This window comes from Chroicocephalus ridibundus, chromosome 6 (genome assembly GCF_963924245.1).
Source record: "Chroicocephalus ridibundus chromosome 6, bChrRid1.1, whole genome shotgun sequence".
Classification (NCBI taxonomy): Eukaryota; Metazoa; Chordata; class Aves; order Charadriiformes; family Laridae; genus Chroicocephalus; species Chroicocephalus ridibundus.
Genome location: NC_086289.1, coordinates 73,869,378 through 73,881,618, shown reverse-complemented (window position 1 = coordinate 73,881,618; position 12,241 = coordinate 73,869,378). Strand labels below are relative to the sequence as shown.

The 12,241-nt window shown below is 49.0% G+C and overlaps 1 protein-coding gene across 6 annotated transcripts in view; it reads right to left on the bottom strand.

The window, feature by feature from the left end:
* LOC134517374 (calcium-activated potassium channel subunit beta-2) overlaps window positions 1-12,241 on the bottom strand; it is a 159,680-nt gene that overhangs the window by 101,056 nt on the left and 46,383 nt on the right. The window contains exon 1 of one of the 6 annotated variants that reach the window (XM_063338797.1): window positions 7,906-8,436. The exons of 4 other annotated variants lie outside the window; for them this stretch is intronic. The gene's annotated coding sequence lies outside the window, so the exon portion shown is untranslated. Of the gene's footprint in view, window positions 1-7,262; window positions 7,343-7,905; window positions 8,437-12,241 lie in introns of those variants that run through there. One more of the 6 variants, XM_063338798.1, reaches the window with a different exon arrangement.

The following is a 12,241-nucleotide window of genomic DNA, read 5'->3' as shown; positions in this document are numbered from 1 at the left end:
AACATCTCTGCGGAGGAAACTTCTTCCTGCTCTGCCAGGAGAACCTCTGCACCTTGCGCTGGATGCCAGCACTCCTGTGCATTCACGACACAGCTGTGCTTGAGTTTTATTAAGGAAGGGCATCGAGATCGAGAGTCCTGACTTCCTTCTCCCTCACCCTGGATTCGAGGAAATTTAGCGTTTTTATTTGGTTCTTAAGAAATCAAAGAAACTACAAAATGGGAATTTGCCTTTTTGATCAATATTAAGAGTCTATCAATAGTCCAAGGTTTTAGTGTGAACGCGCTGAGGTCTTCTTGCTGGCGATAAATTCACTCGCGTCAATAGAGTTTGTGTTGTTATTGTCCCCCGTGCGGGTGCCTGTGTGTGCAGAAAATAATGTTTCGCTCTGGCAGAATATCGTTGCTAAGAAAACTTCTGCTGTCAATTACTGGGAATTTTCCCTCAACTCTTTTGATTCCGGAGCTGAGTTAGAGCCTCTGGTGTCACGACAGAATTTTGCAAGTTCCGTGATGGCTTTTGACAGCCCAGGTCCCAGCAGAGAAAGACTCCTCGCTTGAAATCAATCAACTTCTTCGTCACATAGGAAAAAAGAAGAAAGAAACCCGCCTGGAAACTCCAACCTGGTTTAAAAGGGGGATCCTCTCCGACTGAGCCGAGTCAGTGCAGAGATCCCTACGCGACCAGCGTATTCACGTAGGGACCCGTCTGAAGGCGGGCGCACCTAACAAAGACATCCTCTTCACGCTTAACGCACCGCATAAATTGTTTTAAAATGCAGAGTTATTTTGTGAGTTCTTAGTGAACAAGCGCATCCGCATAGGCATCTCTGAAGAGATTTTTTAATTAATTGCTTTCAGTCATTTTCTTTTTTGTAAAATTAGAACAATGATGGAATAGACTGGCTGTGGAGTTTGGCCGAGGAAAGATTATACTAATCCACTTGAAATATGACTAAAACAGAAAGCAAGAAGAGATAAAAGCAATTTTATTTTTTTTCAAAGCTTGTTTACCTGTGACAAAATCCTTCCAAATCAGCTGCACACGAATTACTGGATCGCCTTAATTAAACTCTACCAAAAAAGATTTTGTGGTGGACTTCTTGGGATATTTCGCAACCGGACAGTGTGCCCTGGGATGCTTTCTTGCAAGATGGGAGAATGCGCATTTCAGGAGATTAATAACTAGGGGAGCAGCAGAGCTTTCAAAGAGCAGAGTGGCAGCAAGACCAACGTGTTATATGGAAGCAAAGGAAGAGGGGGAATTTGTCAGCAGTTTAGGCGGTACCCTGATGCTTCATTAGCATGGGTTCTCAAACGTCAGGGGACTTTTCATGTGCAGATCCTCCAGTTAATAAAATGCTGTGGTTTCAAACAAGCTTCCTTTGTTCCCTGCTTGGATTGTTGCTCCCTGTGCCTTGAAGTGCACACGCTTTGTTGAAGGAATTGAAAGATGTCCTAGTTGCATTGATGTTTGCCGCTCAGGCTTGCTTTCTGAAACTCTTATTGCCTGGATCAGTAAACTTTGCCAAATCACAGCGGTCCTCCTTACACCTGCTCTGCAAGGACTGTTTTTTCACGGCTGAATCAATTCTTGCCCTATCAGCACATGAGCAGCTCTGGAATTCAAGATATAAGCTTAAAAACTGCTCATCAATAAGGAGATGGGCCCCGACGATCGAAGGCCACTGAGGGAATACAAGCTGTTGTCCTTTTTTGCCTTTCAGTCCTTTTATAACACTTGGGCTCTGCAACGTGTTGCTGTGGTCGAGATGGGGTTATCTGCAGGCTGTTTCTGCAGCGGTCTCACCGGGACGTTAGGACAGAGGAATTTAGGGGTGTTTAGCTAGAAAATGTGCCGTGCCAGGGCTGTGATTGTTCCTCTCTCCTGGCTATGTCCTTCTCCTTGCTTTTCTTGCACCAGCTGTGGTGCTTGTTGGTTCCCAGCTGGGCTCCCTCCGCCAGCCAAAACCCGAGCACAGCTTCCTGAAGGTTTTGAGAGCTGAACGGACTCCCCCGAGGGCCAGGGAAGGTGCGGGAGGGGGCGGCTGGGTGGGAAAGGGGAAGGCAACGGGAGAACAAGGGGTGACACCAACCCTGGGGCATCCCGGCTGGTGGGTCCCTTGGACTGTCCCCCCCCAAAACAGATGCTCCTGACTGAGGTCGGAGAGTCGGTCTGTTTGGCAGCAGCGCTGAGGAGCACACCCGCTCCTGTGGATGGAGAGGGACACTAGTCTCCAGAAGGATTTCGCATTCCTTTGTTTCCTCTGACTTTGATTTACCCACGGGCTGTGACGCTTTAAGTACCAGATATTAATTAGAAGTGGTAGGGAGTGTGTCCCAAAGGGACCATACTCCTGGTCCTCTCAGCATTCCTAGTTTGACTTATTTCAAGTTACTGCCCTGAAACATTATTTATTCACTCAGGAGCCTGACGATTATAAGGCCTATCTAAATTTGCAAATAACTAATGGTTGTCAGTAAGGAGTACCACTCTGCTGAGGTGGAAAATAGCTTGCCCGCAAGTGAAATACAGCCAAGTATATGGAATGTTTTCTGCAACGCTTCTTTAAGGCAGGCAGTGTTATCTTGTCCCTTCTTTGGTACCGCACCTCAGCGGGTACACAAGGACAGTGCCGTCCAGAGGGCTCCTGCCGGGATGGCGACCTTGGACAGATGAACCACTTTGGGCTTAATCAGAAACTTCAGTCCCACTCTGATCTCTGATCCACTGAAGGAGAAGTGGGGAAATGGGACAAATGCTCTTTTGTCTCCTCTGGTCTTCAAAACCCTTCTGGTGGTGGTTGGTTTAGGACAATGCAGGGGCACGCAGAGCAGGAGGAACACTGAAGTCAGACAAAATTGCTGGGTACCTGGGGATGGCTGGGGTACAGCTCCTGGCTGCTTATGCCCATCACGTCCGCAGTCTGGGGACCTAGCTATAACTGCCTTTCAGTGTTTTGGAGACACTTAACATCTACAGCTAGTCTGATATTTTTCTCCTTTCCCCTGAAGGACACCTTCCCCATTGCTTGCGGATCTACCAGTTCCCTGCGATGGGGAGCTGTGGTGCGGATCAGCCCCAAGGGTTCCGCGGGCAAGACAGGCTGGTGCAGGCTTCGATGAGGTTTTGTCCAGTTATGTGCTGCAAAGGGTTACCTAAAGAGCTTGTGCATTCACTCTGGAGTAGTTTTGAAAGACTGTTGAGGACCTCAGAGCCACCGGGTCACTCCTGCTGTGGGGTTATAGGAGCAGATGATAAATAAGCAGCGGAGCCGCCCAGGTGCACTAGCGACTGTGTCGCCGCCTCCAACCTTTCAGGGGTCTTAGAAGAAGGTGCTTCAGGTCCAAGATGTTGCTGTGTGTCCCTGCAGGGCTTATCAGTAGGAACCAAGCATCAGAGGCACTGAAGCACGGTCCAGAGGGGCAACCAGCAATGTGGGGAGAGAGGGCTGGGATTTGGCTTTTTCTGTGTTTTCCCTTTAAAAATGAACAACTGCTTTATAAGTGGTCCATATAAAATTATCCCACTTGGCACAAGCAGAGGTGGGGGTTAATTATGGGCAATAGGACAGCTTTATATCAAGAAGCAAAAAGTATTTGAAGACCTAATGGGAGTTTCAGTGGTATGCAGGGGGAGTTTCAAGTTGGAATTTCATTCCAGACTGTATCGAGTGAATTTTTGTCCTACAAAGACCCTCTGTGTTTGCTTTGATTTTAGTTCCTCTCATTCTTCTCATTCTCTTTCTCTCCCCAAGCAATATTAATCTGGGGTTACGGGTGCCCTGAGAGAAGATGAGTGCACATGTATTGCCCATAGCGACTCTCCCTGTGCGGCTCGATGGCGCGCGCGATTGAGGCACGTTTCTCCTTTTAGAATAAATAAGGATATCGAGGATCATTGGACTTAAAAATCACCGAAAAGGTAAAAAAGGCCATCTAACGGGGGCATAACACTGCTGGTTGGCTGTCTGCAGCCACAGCAGCCCTGTTGTTTCAGCACACACCTGACTTATTCTACAGAAAGTGGGAAGTAGTTGGACAATACAGCTCACTCGGCAGGAGGCCTGAGGTTTCCTCCTATTTGACATAAATACGTACGCTGCAAAAATAATTCAAAAGGCAAATACATTCCTGCTTTGTAACCTTTTCCTCCTCATTTCTTTCTGAGTCAAAAGACCTCGGTGTTTTGACAGCTGATTTTATTTTTTGTCTCCGAGATAAAACACTTGACAGAAATTCTTCACCCAAGTGATTTTCGCTGCTTTGAAACCATGCACCAGATGCTAGTCAGCTAGTTGTCGTCTTGTCTGTTATTTTCACCGCTCTTCCATACCTCCGTGGCGTGTCGACAGACCCCTGCACGACAAAAGCTAAACCACATCACCCCTTGCTTGCCTGGTCCTGCAGCGAGACCCACGTGGCACCCGCACGGGGAAGGACCAGGGGGCAACGGCTCCAGGGCTTGCCTTGGACTGGGTCTGGTAAGACCGTAAACCTTGAGGTTAGCGACCCAGATTCACTAGATTCATTGTTAAAATTGGACTTGTGAATGTATACGTTCGTGCTGTGTGAATCCCTGTCTCCTAATGTACACGGTGTGGGGGGCTGACCCCCCTCTGCCAGTGGTCACCCTTATTTTAACCTTCTTTCGATGCTTTCTGGCCTGCGCTCCCTGCATCGGCGCTGACGTTCTCCTCCCTGTTGGCTCTCTCCACGCCCCGCAATGTGCAAGACAGGCACAACAGGAGAGGCTGCCATGTGGGAAAATTTAGAAATTTCCATGTTGGTCGTCTTTTTTCTTTCTTTTTTTTTTTTCTTCCTTTTATTTTGGCTGCACAAGCAGTTTCCACAGGCCATTGTGGACTTACACGGGAGAGTTAGGGAGAACGTGGGGACGTAGCAAACACCGTGAGAGAAGTGCCCATGCAGCGCGCAATGGATGATGCTGACTATTCGTTTTACCCAAGCCGCAAGAAATCCAAACACTTTTCATGAATATTCACAGGGAACCGAAAGCTCTTTAGCCCGGCTCTCACATGTGCCTGGCGGGAGCACGTCAGTGCTTATGTGTTGCTCGTATGACTACTCACAAGATGCGAATTTTAAACCCGACTGCTCAGATAGTGATGGAAATCCGATATGAAACAGTACACTTGGTTGTGAAATTTGCAATTCACTTTCCGCGCGTTAGCTATACCAATCATCTCACCGAGGAGCACCACGCAACTGAACCAAGCAACGCAGTACGCATTTGCAAACATTCGCCATTCCCAAAAGATCTGCAAGCCAAGAGTTACGCACCGAAGAAATTCCCAAATAATATCAGATAAATTAGAAAATTGCACGAGCTCGGTAGACAACTCATAAGCAAGAAGGGCAAGTGAGAGTTGTGGCAAAAAGTACTCGTTGGGCTTCTGAAGGAACATCATCCGCTGTGCATCGATGGAGCAAAGGGAATGCTGAGAGATTTGGAGTCACTCCGGACAACGCTCTCAGACCATGGCTGTTTGCTGCTGGCAGAAGTTTTTGTAAGCGGCAAATTTGTCTGGAATAGTTTTTGAAAGCAGATTTGGTTTTGGAGCCGGGGATTCGCAATGTGTCCGATTTTACAGCTGAAACATAGAACCCGCTCCTGCAACAACATCTCGCTTTGCGTTTTGCCCTATCTGGAGCGAAGAGCCCCATTCCCAGCCCCATTCCCTGAGCGCCGCCGTTGGCATTCCCATCGCTCCATTTGCAAGGCAGGGCAGAGGCCGGGAGACTTGCCCAAGTTCCCAAGAATCCAGCGGCTGGACGCAGGTCGAACGCACTCTCCCACCTCCGTGTGGTCTTTCCCCTTCGGCCCCTTCCCTCAGAAAGGCACCGAAGTAAAACAAAGTGAAATTGTCTCAGCCTCCGGACAAAAGCGAGATGGAGAATTAAAAATAGGTACTCGATTTCCACGTGCATTGCTCATTTCTGACACAGATTTAATATCTCTGCGTAATATCTCTTTGCTCCATGCTGCAAACCGCCAGGAACAATTTCTTTGGAAGAAAGTTTTCGCTGTTATTGTTATATACAAAGTAGTGTATATGACACAGATTGATACGATTTTTTCCCCCTGATTTGCAAGGCAAAGTAATAGTCTTGACTGAAAAGTTACTGCTTGGATCAAATGCAGAACATTTATGTTACGTTTCTTAAAAGGAATTCTTCCCATTCCTGATCCAATAGTGCTTCTCTTTGGCACCATCTGCATTGACTTTGACCGAATGTATTTAGCGCTTTTGTTGTTGAATTGCCATCAGTGTTTTGTTATTGAATGAATGATATCGTGACCTATCTACAATGCAGTATAATACACTGAAATCTCCTTAAGGGGAACATTAGTCAGAATGAGTAAACTCAAATTACTCGGTGAGCCCCTGCTATGTATGGGAATTATTTTTTTTTCTAATGAAGATTTAATGAAAACAATCCGTCTAACAGAATTCTCGAAGTTGTCAGCTTTTGACAACAGTATTGTAAAGTATGCTTAATGACACCTACATTAAAGTAGATTTAAAATGGCATCATAACCTTAATTTTAAAATTTAGCACAGCAAGGGACACCATCCCTCTTACTGCAAGATACGCGACTCTCAGCCCCTTTAAGCGCGTTTTTAATAGCTCCTGCGAGAAGCATTTCCGCAAGCAGAACATTTTATCGTTACTAAATACCACTCGCTCCCAAGTCTCTCTGTTGTTTGGAAATGAAACTTTAACGCACAACGTCGAAACAATTCATCACGGCGGGGAACGCGACGCTCGCACCGCACACGCCAGACGGGAAGGATTCTGCCTGTGCACGGACGTGACATTTTCATTCATTAAGTTCCCGCTGGTTGTCTGGGCGGGAGGGTCGTACGCAACGACAGAAATGCAAACTTGGAGCCCAGCAGCCACCGGGACCCCGCGCGGACCCCGCCGCCCGGCTTCACCATGCAGACCCCGCTCTTTGACGTCTGGACATTTTCTTGTCCATTATATGCTAAACGGGGGCGTCGTAAAAAAGTACAGGAGCCTTCTAACTTTGCGTGTCACCTCCTGGACTTCTGGCTGGGGAGAAAGAAGCTTTTCCAAGGGGAAGATTTCCCTTTATACCGCTGAGCGTTCGTTCCCCCCTCAGCCCTCGCTCCCAGCCCTTCCAGCATCCCGCGAAACGGTTTGCATCCTTCCCCCGCACCGGCGTGGCTCAGAGGGAGGGTGGCGGGGGGTTGGCGGGGGGGGAAATCATACCTTTTTCTGTCTGAAACTACAGTTCTCGTCCAGCAAAACAATGCCAACGGTGCAGAGGAAGCTTTGATTATGCAAAATGGATGGACGCATCATGCCTTTTTTTGTTTTGTTTTGTTTTGCAATAGGTTATAACCTAAGGAGTTCCTCACCCGGAAAATCCCTCCCGCCCCCCCACCCTGCCTCTGTTTTCCCCGTTTCAAATGACATGGGTAGCACTCCCGACACATTTTACACGTTAATAGCGTATTTCCCCTCATCTTACAGGCTCCATAGCTTTCCTCTTCCCCTTTTATTTTAGGGCAGCCTCCCCTCTCCCTTCTCCCAGCTCCGAAACAGCCCGCCTGGCCGGGGAGAAAAGCAGTAAAGTGTTTTCTGCGTGACCTCTATGTATTTTACTCCGTGGGAAGAGCAACGTGGAATGCAGACTCAGCAGGCGGCGAGACTGGAGCCTCGAGGCATTTCTGCCATAAAAACGCAGGACTATCAACAGTATTTCCATCACACACACACATACCCCCCCCCCCCCGTCCCATCACCCCCTCCCCACCGCCGCCGCCTGGGTGCCGGGGGAGCCCAGGGAGCCGAGCACAAACAACGGGCACCGAGCAGCAACAGCTCCCTTTGTTTCCCGTGCAAATCCTACCTCCGAGAGTTGTCACATCTTCCTCCGAGGCGAAGCCTAATTATTAATAAACAGAGATCCAGCGGAATCCTCCAAACTGCCACCAGTTGTTAAGCGCTGTCATCCTTCCCTCCCGGCGCTTAAACCTTTTTGGACCATTAATGTGACAACCCCCGCTAACTCATAGCTTGGTACTCCCTGCTCAAAATGTCTGAGAGAGTTTGGGAGGACAATAGGAATGACAGGCACACTAGACAGCCATGCTTGAAATTAGTTATCTCAAGCTGACTTAAGGCTGTTTCGTCGTGCTTTTAAGGCATGCACTCGGTAGGGTTTATTAACCTCGGCTAGACGTGCCGTTCCTGCTTTTATTCAGTGCTGTAATAGGATGGCTGCTGGAAACGCAGCGATAGGTCTAACCCCATTCATCCCTCCGTAGCTTTTAAACCTCCCCGGGAGAAGAAATAGCTTCAGTCATCCTTAAACTTACTGAGGCTACTGTTTCTGCAGAGCAGGGTTTCACACATTGTTTGGAAACTAAGGAGAAAAATCACTCCCGGGAATGGAAGGTGCGGCGGCTCTCACCGCGGCTGCGAACGGCAAAATGAAGGCGGCGGCGGCGGCGTCCGCCCCCACCGCAAGCCCAGGCTGTCGCGGGAGTTAGTGAAAGTAGCGATGGGAAGCGGAAAGTTCATAAAACTCTATGTGGCAGATGTGGCACAAAGCGAACGAGGGGGGACGGACGGACCGGACCGTGCTTTGTATTTACAGAGTCAACGATGCTTCCCAAAAGGCAAAAGCACCGTTTGCGGATCGCAGGGTCTCGCAATCTAAATTTGCAAGCTGACAGCGGCCAGGATAACGATGAGCAGAAGGAACGCGAGTGATGCACGGCGTTCGCAGTGCCTGCGGTGTGGGGAAGAGGGGCGCTGAGAGGATGCTGGTTTCGGTAAAACCATGCGCATCTTTAGATCCCAGCTCAGAAATATCAGTGCTCTGCCGAGACCTTGGAGCCTTTTTCTTCTTGCTTGTCGGTTAATGACCAGCCCGGGTCGAGATGGATCAATGCTTGTGAAACATCTGCTGCCAGCTCAGTGTTGCTGATCTCAGTGGGGTCCCTAGTGGACGAATGTAAAAGCCACCAGCGCAGATGTGGCTCTGTGGGCAGCAATGGCACAGGGGGCCGAAGGACTGGAGAGGCAGCCCGGCGCCAAGGCAGGCTGGGAGAGAGCAAGGAGGGAAACGAGCACTTTTGCTGCTGGTTCAGCACCTGCCTGATTTTTCGGTACCACCCAGTTCACAGCCTTTGGCTTAAAATGAAAATACAAATGTCTCCACGCACGGAGACATCCCAGAAATGCATGGCGTTGGGAGGGAGCAAGGAGGAAAGCAGCTCAGGGTGACAACCCGGCTGTGGCTGCCTCACGCCCTGGGAACGAAGGGGTTAAGAGAGCCCTACTGCCAAATACGCATTAGGTTTTTAGACGACTGGGACCTGAGGGCACTGAGGGCTGGTTAAGGTGTGAGCCTTCTCCTTTGGTGTGGATTTGTGTTGGCCCTTTGCGCCGGTGACTGTCACAGACCACCCGAGAGTTGCCCTTTGCCGGAGCGGAGGCTGCTGGTCTGTGCTGAGCCAGCCGGGAAGTTCTGCCTTGCTCCCAGGGGAAAAGTGGGCCACGTAAACCCCTCTTTTTTCCCACATCGCTTCCTGCCACCATCCCACCAGATGCCCACACGGCCAAGGGCTTTACCAAACGGCGTGTGCTCCTCCTCCTGAACTGGCCTCCGTGGGAACTGCTGAATGAAAGCAAGCTTGCTGCTGGTGCAAGCCAGCCGTAGATGCCGATGGGCACATCTGGGGCTACCAGGAGCATGGCATTTGTCCTCAAATCAACATTTCTTCCAACAGACCCCGTGCTTCCCCATGCTGTACTTGCTGTCACTCTTGGGCATCCCCCCTTCTCCTTTCCACCCCCTGCTCCTTACACAGTCCGTCTGCTGGAGAGGGGGTCTCAGGGCTCCAGTTTTGTTTCTCAGCTTACAGCGGGGGATTATTAGCACCTTAAACTTCTCCCAGAATTGGAGGGAGCAAAAGGGAGCTTTTCATTTTGTAGGCACGCGTCTCAGGGTAGGACCGTTACGCGCAGACTGCCAGCACGGCCGCCAGAACAATACCTGCTTTGTGAATAATTTAAAGAATTTTTTCGCTGCCACTTACCCAGCGTTTTTCATAAGCCCTACATTCACCTTAAGGCAGAAAAAAAAAAAAAGCGGGGGGAGGAGGAAAAAGAAAAGTTCTCCTTGTCCTAAGCAATACACTTCTGTCTCACTAAGGGGCTCACTGGGCGACTGATTTGTACGTGGGATGACACAGCTGTTCACCAGATGTTCGAGAGCTTCCTGTTGGAGACACACAGGTCCAGGGGTGCTGGCTTTGTTGGTGATGTTTTGAGAGATTTCACTACTGAACTGGATGCATCAGTGTGTTCAATGACGGGTTAAAGCAGGTGACCATTGCCGCCCACGTCCACAGTTCACCAGTTATCTACGCTGGATACAAGGTGGCTCCCAAAAGAAAGGATGACTGTCCCCGCTCCCCCCTTCCTTCTGCAGTGAAGGAGCTGCCGATGGACCTCCCCGCCACAGTGACCCCAAAGGCTGCAGCCCTTTGCAGTAGGTTAAAGTAACTCAGACTTGGTGGTCAACAGGTGATAACCATCTGTGAGAGCTGAGTAAGCGAATGGACAAGGAGATGTACTTGCACTGGGTGGTAACTGAAAGGGGGGTAAACTGTTCAAGGTGTAAGGTGTGGGCCAATGGAGGATGATCAGGAAGTTCTAGGGGCTGATTAGTTCAAAATGGTTCAACCTTAGGGAGATATTCTGAGATACTCCCCGTTTCCTCAGGCTTTTTCTAATCACTGAGCAGCATCAGCAGCTGCCATCAGTGATGGGACTCATGCGTCCTCCCTGTCCTTGCTACGGCTCTACTGCTCTTGCATTTTCCCAATGCACCAATCTGCTCCTGGCTGGAAACAAGATATAGAAAGCGAGGGAGCGCCGATCTGATCAGGCGTGGCAATTTTCTGTCTTCCTGGACCGTATGAATGTTGCAAAGCAGGATTGCCTTGGGAAACGGAGGGCTCCCAAGTGCTTTCCCTTTGCCCTCCATCAGCACAACCCTACTGACTTCCGCGGGAGCTGAGGTTGCTGCTCAGCCCTGCAGCAGTAGACCCTCTTTAGAAAACTCATTGCCTGCAAAGGAGCCGCAACAATTTAAAACGTCTCTGTTTCTGAGGGATATTAGCTTAGGAAACAGCCAAGGAGGATGAAAGAGGGGACGAATTCAGAAGATTTGTAGTTTGCGTGCTGACTCTAAGTCAAACAATATAATGAATGGGGCAACTAATGCATAATTTCATTATGAGTCATCCTAATTATAAGGAGAATTTGATGGATACGTAACTAGAAAGTGTAACTGTCTGTTACAAATACACATTTCTAATTGCACAGGGAAGTACACAATGTAATTAAAGCTGCAGGTTACACATACAATAACCTTTTCTTCCCCTGTGGAGGCAATTTCTTCAGGAACAGTATGAATTTGTTTTGAAGTTGCGTACCTATCAGACAGCATTCTTTCTACCCACTGGCTGAGTCTTTTTCAAACAGCAGCACGGAGTCTCGCTAATCCATAGATACTTGGTGTGAATTGGGTATTAAAGGAATCGCAGGGATGATCCGTTGATGGTTCTTCCATGTTGGGTTCCTCCGTAGAGTGTCAGTGGTCAATGCAGTGTTGGCCTGGCAGGGCCACAGATGTGACATGCATGGCAGGTAATGGGTTGTATTAATTATGTATAATCACAGCGTTAAATGAAAATTAGTCCTAACAAGGAGAAGGATCCTTCAAAAGTGGTCCAATTCTGTCATACTCATCTAGATAGTCTTTGGCTTTGTGGAGCCTGAACTCAGAGCTGAGTTTGGCAGATGGTCACTATTCCCTGGAAAGGGTGAGTCCAGCGTGGCGGAAGAGTAATTCCTAATGGTGATCTTGGCTACGTGCATTAATCCCACCTCTGTCTTTTAAATGCAAGAATTAGAAAGCCGGCTGATGGCAGTCCCTGCACTTACAGCTCTGGCTGGTCTCCCGTCTTTTCCCTGCAGTAAAACAGGGAGCACCTGTGCCTTCTACAACTCCTTTTTTTTACAGGAGAGCAATAGCTGACGTGCTGCCGCAGGAAAACAGCCAGGCTGTCCTGGGTGACTGGTCAGAAACTATTATCTGTAGCATAAAGTCAGAAATCCCTTGTTTACTGATGGTGAAATGCAAGCCCCTGTTGGGCTGCAGTCTTGCA